This window comes from Vulpes vulpes, chromosome 3, assembly GCF_048418805.1.
Source record: "Vulpes vulpes isolate BD-2025 chromosome 3, VulVul3, whole genome shotgun sequence".
In the NCBI taxonomy this organism is placed as follows: Eukaryota; Metazoa; Chordata; class Mammalia; order Carnivora; family Canidae; genus Vulpes; species Vulpes vulpes.
The window spans coordinates 43,739,340-43,748,688 of NC_132782.1; the positions used below are offsets into that span (position 1 = coordinate 43,739,340).

The following is a 9,349-nucleotide window of genomic DNA, read 5'->3' on the forward strand; positions in this document are numbered from 1 at the left end:
CTAAAATAACATGGGGCCCCTAAATATTTGTCTTTTCCTGTGAACAAGGATAAAAGATCTATGTTTCTGTTCTATGGCTAGTTAACAAATCATCACAATCTTAGTGTATTAAAACAAAGCTCATCTATGATCTCACACTTACTGTAGGTCAGCAGTCCAGGCATCGCTTAGATGAGTCTTCTGCTCAGTCTTACAAGGCTATAATCTGGGTAGTAATTGGGCTGTGTTCTTTTCTTTCTTCTTCCTTTTCTCCTCCTTCCCCCCTCACCTCATCCCTCTTCCTCTTCTTCCTTCTTCTCCTTTTATTAATGTGAACCAGAAATGTTTATTGCAGAAATTTGATGAAGGTTCCCATTGGGTGGCCCCTGCTGAAGTTGGACTGGGGCCCTCCATCCAGGGCTGGGCAGGTGAAATTTGAAAAGGGTGAAGGAATATGTCTGGGCCCTGGGCCTTGGAGATACAAGATGATATTGGGGGCTAGGCTTCAGGTGACGCCTGTAGCCTCCAGCTCCATATTCAGAGACCTCACTATGCCATCCTCTACCTCTATGGAGAAGCTCTTAAGCTGGTGATTTCCAAAGACAGACACCAATGGATCATCTAGTAATGAATCTGTTTCCTTCCCAAAAGTCCCAGTAGAGTTAGACAAGAGCCTAACCTTGCCTCCTTAGTTGTGAGCTGCTCCTCACTCTTCAGTCACAGAAACATCATTAACAGTCATGTAGACATGCTACCACCTGGACCCCCTTGGCCTGCAGAGCCTTAGCCTGCTCCCCAAACACTGGCAGGTGGGCCTTGGAACAGCCTGGGGTAAAGACCCCAAAGATTCCAAACAGCACCCCCTTCTGCCCTTGAACAGCTCTGCCAGGTTCACCTTGTTCCCAGGTTCTCCTTCAAAAACCACCACGGAAGGCATCTCCCACCTTGATTGGGGCCATGGCTGAGGCAGGGTTGCTGAAAGTGTAAGCCCCACCAAGCATCTATTCCCAGCTTTTTTGCCGGCACCCTCCCTGCTCCTGCCTCCACCCATACCATACAGACCAATAGCAGTGGCCCAGATAAGAACTGAGCCTGCCTGGCTGCCCAGAAGGTGCAGTCCAGCCAGCAGCATGCCCATTCCAAAGCAATGGGACTGTGTTCTTATCTGGAGACTTGGTTGGGGAAGAGTGTGTTTCTCTTTTTTTTTTTTTTTTTTAATTTTATTTATTTATTCATGAGAGACACAGAGAGAGACAGAGGCAGAGACACAGGCAGAGGGAGAAGCAGGCTCCATGCAGAGAGCCCGATGTGGGACTGGATCCCGGGTCTCCGGGATCACGCCCTGGGCTGAAGGCAGCGCTAAACCGCTAAGCCACCTGGGCTGCCCAAGAGTGTGTTTCCAAATTCAACCAGGTTGTTGGAAAAATTCATATCTTTGGATTCTTTAAGGCCACCAGGACAATGGGTCTTCATTTTAGGGAAGGCACCAGTCTCTCTTTTAAGGATATTCACCCAATTAAGTCAAGCTGACCCATAACAATCTCCCTTCCAATTCACTCAAAATCACTGATTTAGGACTCTGACTGCATCTGCAAAATCCCTTAACCTTTGCCATTTTCTACTGGGTAAAAAACAGTCACAGGGTCCACCCACACTAACTATAAAGATGAGCTTAGCAAGGATGTGACACACTGGGGGTCACCTTAGGGTGTGTCCACAACAGGATCTCTATAAAGGTACATGGGATTTCTTACTTACCATTCAAAAGCATAAGTGGAACAGCCTGGGGAGAATAAGAGTGCAAGGTCATTTTGCTGCCTTTAGGATCAAGAAACAAATAAGGATATATTTATTATAGGAGTTTTGTAGATGCACAGTGATATCTAACAAAGAAATATAACAACAACAACAAAAAAACAGAGAAGCCATCTTGTCAGGAAGGACTTGGACACAGAAGTTTGATGCACTGAATTGGGGAGTGATGTCAGACTCATGAGCAGGACTTGGGACAACAGAGAGCACAGGTGCCGATCTGGCTGCAATGGCTTTATGTACTAGCCATGTTTGTGTTGCCTGGCTTCCTGTCCATAGCCCGTCACACCTAATCATCCATGCTGTGACCTGGCTCAGCCTTATTAGACCAGGAATATATACCTGGCCAAAAAGAATATAACCAGAGACTGGCCAGAAACGTATGGTCTGTGTGGCCTTACTGGAAAAAATAAGCCTGTCCAATTAAATTTTCAGGAATTTGAACTAAAGTAAAAGAGAGAAGTTGCCAGTTGGTGGAGAATACTGCAGCTGAAAGGCCATGTAGCAATTATGAGCTGTGTGCTAGCCGATGCAGAGAAAGCAGCTTAGCAGAAGGGGAAAAAAAAAAAATGGTGCAGACTCAAAAAAAGAAGTGGAGATTAGAGAGAACATTCATTCATTTAATGCCTCTAATACATTCGTATAGAGTTCCTATTATGTACGGGGCACTGTTCTAGGTGCCAGGAATACCGCAATGAATAACACAGAGTGCCTGTTCTCATGAAACTTATTCCTGTAGTGGGAGAGAGACAGTGAAAATGCACAAGCATATAAATTATATTTCATCAGGAGAGAAAACTGTGGGAATAAAAATAAAGCAGGCCATGAAGTTTAAAAGTAATGGGGGAATTGCTATTTGGGGTAGCATGGTCAGGGATGCATACTTGATTATGTCCTTTGAATAGAAACCTGAGTGCGGTGAAGATGCCAGCCAACCCTGCTGATAATCATGAAAAGGGTACACTGGACACAGTGCACAGTAGACGCAAAGGCTCTGAAATCGGTGTCTGCTTGGAGAGTCAGAGGAATAGCAAGAGGGGGAACATGCCTGCTATAGTGGGGGCAAGAAAGCAAGTGAGAGGGTATCCAGGCAGACATGGAGTGAGCAACAGGATCACACAGGGCTTGTGAACCTGTGTCAGAAATGCTAGCTTTTACCCAGAGAGATGGGAAGCCGCTAGCGGGTTACTGGAAGATAATATCAGCCTTACATTTTTAAGAATCATTCTTGCTGCTGTAGAGAACAGATGGGAAGTGAGGGAGGTGACAGGGAGACCATGTGGCCCCTGAGAGATACAAAGTGTGGCCTAATTTCCAATTATGTCCCCCATGAGGCCTGGCTGTACTTGTTTCAGTCCTTGAATTTCCATGAGATAACATTGCAAATCCTTTTTTTAACCCTCCCCCCCCCCGCCTTAAACCAGATTGCCAAGGACTCTAATGAATGTTAAACATATTCAAGACTTGGGTATTTTGGGTTTTTATATATTTTGGCATAAGAGCTAAAAGGTAGTAGAATTTTTAAAACATGTTACCTTTTTTTATAAATTATAGAAAGTGCTTGCACATTGGGGAGTTGACGTCAGACCCGTTAAATTGTTGAACAGAATTATTTTTCCGGGGCACTGGCTTAAACCCATACACAAAGGTCAGTTCCCGAAGATGATTTATCTGATCCTTTGTGACATAAATGTTTCAAGAGTTTCTAACTCAATGAATATTCTCATCCAGTATCAATAAAATAAGTATAATTAGTTTTTATATCTTTTGGATAACTATTTTGTTATTCGATGAGCCTTTGAAACTAGGTATGTCTCCCCTTTTAGAGACAAAACAATTTAAGACAAAACAATGCAAGATTTTTATAAAGAATCCATTAATTTTTCATTTTCTATCCTCCCAACCCACACACATACAGAAACACACGTGCATGTGTATCATTTTTATACGTATAGGTACTTTTTGGCTACCTTTTATGGGATTTCCAATGAAATACTACTAAACCAGCCATAAAGTGTTTCAAAATGGGCAGAGGAGGGAAGTTAGTAAACACTCTGTCACCATCTTAATAACATAAGACATTTTACTACTACCTTTTCAATGAAAATATCTAACTAATACAAGAAATTAAAAAAAAAACTAGTTTAAGGTCAGACTATCCTATAAAAATATTAAGGCTGCATCAAACACATCCCCAAATAGACAAATATTCTTTATCTTTTATTTGTATTTTTGGTAATGCTTCTATAAGATATTTTATATTTTTTGGATAAGGGTAAATTAATAGCATTATAGGTTTTTATATTATTTGATAATGTTACCATTATTATAAAACAGTTAATGGTATCTCAGTTGCGCCATGTTTATTAAATTATTGCACTCTTTTTATTTATAATATTTGCTAAAAATAACATTTTTAATAAACATTTCCCCATTCACCAAATTCTTAAAAACACTACCATTAGGAAAATAAAATTCAGACCATTCATCTGTGAAAGAAGAGTATTTTGTTAGATATGAAAGGAACGAAATCGGCACCCATGGAATCATACATTTATCTTTAAATGCCCAAATGTGAGCACACACACACATCAATTTCAACACACAAGAGACAGATACATTTAAGAGAATCACTAAACATTAACAACATAGAAATGTGAAAGGAGATTTAGATAGAACACAAAAGCTAAAAGAAGCTATGTGCCTAAGTAACTCAGCAGAGTGATACAGAGGAGGCAGCCAAATTCAAAGAAACTTTACTTTTTTAGATTTAAGTCACTTTAAGAATTGTTAACATTCAGATATATATTCAGTGTTTCATAACACTCTTGTTCTATTCTTAAAATGCAAAGTTGTACATAATATTTCCATTATCTGAGGTTTCCAGCACACAATCATATTAAGCCTTTTATCTTGTGGCATAGTTGGTGGGAACAAATTTTTCATCAGGCTTTATACTGAAATCAGCCTCATTTAAAAATAGTTATTTCATATTCATGTTCTCAAATAGCTTTCAAAAATTCAAAGACCAGGGGAAATTTGATTTGACTTATAAATATCTATGGGTATTGTTTAGCCTTGCTGGCCTCTTTAGCCGATGCCAATACTATTCCTCTATGATGCCGTAGTGAACTTTAAATTAGTAGATTAAGAGGACACATATAGAACTTCAAATAGGGTTCCAAAGGGATGGAAACTTTTCCATGAAAGCTGGTTAAAATATTTTAAGTATTTCATAATTAACTTCCAAGCATTATAATGTCCTTTAACACTTTGTCACTTTAGTAGTTACCATAAATTCTATTCTATAGTTTCAATTATCTTCTCAATTTAAATGATGCCTTCTCCAGCCTTCACTCATCTCTTGAAGATTAGTTCTACGTTTCTACCTGCCAGGTGAGTTTCTCTTCATACATAAAAACCAAACTCAAATAAGTAGGAAGTTCATTACCTTAGAATTGTATACATATTCTCAAGGGGGTAACTAAGTCTATTCAATGGGAAGTAAAAGAAAACATTGTTTAAGTTTGCTTAAAATTGATTCTACCAATTAGATTTGTCCCAAAACAAGAACAGCTGTCCTGCAATATACCAACGTCCACATCACAGGCAATATTAAGTAATACTCTGGATAACAATTTGGCAAAAGATAGTAAAATAGGGATGTGCCTATCACATAATTGGTCAGACTTGATAATCTTTCAAGTCCCTCTAAATTCTGTGAGTCCGTGATGTTGTAACCTTCTTAATTCTGTGAGTCCATGATGTTGTAAAATTATTCTCATTTTCTTTTCTCATCATATATTAAAAAAGAAAAACTTCCTTCACTGCTAAAACTTACGTGATTTACCTCTTTCCACTACATACAATACCTATTCATTATTTCCTGATGTATTATTCAACAGTTTAATTCATTTCAACAAATATATTTGATTAATTTCCCCTTATCTTGATCTTTGAAGATTTTTTTTGTCAGTAGTTTTAATCTTAATATCTACAATCTATTAATTCCAAATAATTTTAGAAAATCTCTTATAAAGGAAACAATAACTTTCTAGGCTTAATCCAGACTACAAATAAAAACTTGCAAGCTTTGTTCATATTAGATAAACTCTGGGAGTTCTAAAATAGTTCATTTAATCTTTGAGATTAAAACACATGTTTACTTCAAAGATAACCTAAGGTTTCATTAGGTGGAAGCATACAAAGTGCTTCTAAAATGTTTAAGTGAAACAAAATAGAAAAGATTAATGTCTGAGTATCTTGTAACTTCTTCTTTATATGTATAGCCTGTTAGTTGTAATGACAATGCAGGTATTACAACATGTTGATTCACTAAATTTTACAGGATGCTTTCAAAAAAACAAAGTTACCAATGGGTTTGGAACTTCTACAAAATATAAAACCTTTCAGACATGTTTCTTCTATGGAGTTCTAAAAAGATATACACAAATAAACATGTAAGTATGTAACCTTCCGTCTGAATTGTTCAATCCTTTGAATTCTTTCCATAAATACTAACAGCTAATTTCTGTTTTATGTTTTTATTTGCTTAATTTTTTGCAGACCAAATTTTTATTTGCAAAGCTGTATTGTGTAACTATATATTCAATTGTTTCAAAGGTGGTATCCAAAGTTGCTCAGATGAAGATATAATTATCAAGCATGTCGTTTGTCAGCCTGAAAATTATTTGGAATGGACCTGAGAGAGAGAGAGAGAGAGAGAGAGGTTTTTCATAACTGCCTATATAAAAACAGATGAATACAATATATAGATGACTTAGGTATACTATATGTAATCATAAATTACTGCAGAGTTTAGAACTTTCTAGGGTGAATGCTCCATTGTAAAAGAAACTCTCCTTAGATACTACCTTAGATAGTATTACATCTTTCAAAAGTGTATTTATTTTTATTTAAATCACAGTGAGTAAAATACATGCTAGATAAGAAAAATATGTCTACTTTATTCATTTTAATACCAGTGTCGCTCTCTGGAAAATGATAGAATAGTTAAAAGGAAACTGAAAAATACTGCTGTCCTTGGAACTAATATATATATATATATATATATATATATATATATATATATATGACATATATATATGTCAACCAGCAATATATTTAATTACCTTCTATATGTTATCTCTATGTTTTCCTTTTATTCATTATGCATCACCAATAAAGAAGAGTTTTATCAAGATAGTTCTTCCTTTTTGCGATATAAATTGCTTGATTAAAATAAAACTATGGGCATAACTTTGCAGAATGCTCTAAAAAGTTACAACAAATAATTGCTCAAAGGCCCATCACAATCACTTACCCTACAACATTTTTATCTGACCTGAAATATTTATTATGTTGGAAGTATTTACTTTAAACACTAACAATCCATCTAACTATCCAATCTTCTGTAGCTCCCCAGTACCATCAGACCATATCAATATCTATCTGCTCAGAGTAAATATCTTAACACAGAGTTCTCTTATCAACAAATAACCTTGAAAATCAAGTAAAATGAAAAAAAAAAGTTAAAGAGATTCAGCTATTTTAGGAATGATGTTGGCTGATTTCTTTTAGGGTTACTCTAATATCCTCCAGCCTTGAGGCTCAGGGGCATGTGTGTGATTTCACACTTGCCCACGTAGAATATGGTGTACTCAGGAGTGATTCTCCTCGAATTGAGCAACCACCTGAAAAGGCCAGAAACAACTCTATGACTCATCAGCCTACTGATGTAGCTTTAGTCTCTCCTAAATCAGACTGATTTGTTATAGGGATGGACCTTTTTCACAGCCTTTCCTAGATATATCTTTTTATTTTCATTTTTTTAAAGATTTTATTTATTTATTCATGATAGACAGAGAGAGGCAGAGAGAGAAGCAGGCTCCATGCACCGGGAGCCCGATGTAGGACTTGATCCCGGGGCTCCAGGATCGTGCCCCAGGCCAAAGGCAGGCACTAAACCATGGAGCCACCCAGGGATCCCCTAGATATATCTTTTTAAAACTCAGTTTGGAGACCTTGTAAGTAAAAAATCCAAGACAGATATTCTTCTCTTATCCATGTCTTCACATATATAAAATTCACATTGAAGCATTTATTAGCCAAGAAAATACTGAGGAGCATTTAAACTTTGTGTCAGTAGATTTGAGGAAGTACATTTAAAAAGTATGGGGCGGGGGGGGGGGTGGTGGGCACCTGGGTGGCTCAGTCAGTTACGCAACGGACTTTTGATTTCAGCTCGGGTCATGGTCTCAGGGTTGTGAGATCAAGCCTGGCTTCCGATCGCACAAACTCTACTTGAGATTCTCTCTCTCCCTCTCCTCCCATCTGCCCCTTGCACTCCCTCTCTCTCTAAAAATAAATAAATAAAATATTTGAAAAAGAAAAATAAATAAAAGCATATGTTTTATCATGTTGCTTTCACCACTTTCTAGGTCGCTGGAGATGCCCTATTAATCTAAATAATCTTCACATTATTGTGAAGAGCAAATGGAAGCGTTATGTTTAAAAAGCAATCTAGGGGATCCCTGGGTGGTGCAGCGGTTTGGCGCCTGCCTTTGGCCCAGGGCGCGATCCTGGAGACCCGGGATCGAATCCCACGTCGGGCTCCCGGTGCATGGAGCCTGCTTCTCCCTCTGCCTGTGTCTCTGCCTCTCTCTCTCTGTTTGTGACTATCATAAATAAATTAAAAAAAAAAAAGCTATAAAAAAAAAGCAATCTAAATGCATTTATGCACAACCAACACAGTTGCCATCCTGAACTTGGCTAATATACGTACAGAATCCAAAGCAATTCCACAGGCCCTTGGTTTTCACTATGACCAGTTCCATCTTCTCTCTTTTAATGAAGGTGATACAGACACTAGACTTGTATAGTATGCACATAACACACAGTAACAATGATGTGACATAAAGAAAATGCATTAAATAAAGGCTAAAATCATACCTCCAGGCCTGTTTCTCAAAGACTTTCATATATACATATATATATATATAAAAGAGTATTCTTTGCAAGGTTTGAGTTAGCTCTTTTGAGAGCTTTTGCAAATAGGGTTGAGGTCAGTTTATGTCTACCTTATACCAGTTACACAACTTTGCTTGTCTCGGACAATTGATTCCATTCACTTCGTTTAGAAACGGCAAGAGGTAACAAAGATGATTCCTGGGACTACTTCGTATTCAGTTTGGAAGTTCGTGCAAGATTGCCCTCTCTCCAACACAGTCACTGATGAAAGGGATCTATTAAAAAGAACTGCGTTGGTTTACACTGCAGACTGAATGGAGCATTAAACGACTGCATTAGTGTGACTGCAGTGGGGGTAACGGTCGCCTCCAGTGAGTACAGAATGTTGTAATGATACTTTCACATACGTGCAGGAATTGCTCAAACGTCCTCATTGAATTTGTCACGAACTGCTATCCAGCATCTCCCCAGCTAATGCCCCTCAAACACCTCCCCTCACTCTCAGTTTTATTTCCCTCCGTCTTAGCGAGTGTAAACAGATCAGGAAATCCGTGTACTTCCCAAATGTCACCTATGTATCATGAAGCGG

The 9,349-nt window shown here is 38.0% G+C and overlaps 1 pseudogene; it reads right to left on the reverse strand.

Moving 5' to 3' along the window:
* Window positions 1-325: 325 nt before the first annotated feature.
* On the reverse strand, window positions 326-1,111 carry LOC112926686 (peroxiredoxin-5, mitochondrial pseudogene; annotated as a pseudogene).
* Between the last annotated feature and the right edge of the window lie 8,238 nt (window positions 1,112-9,349).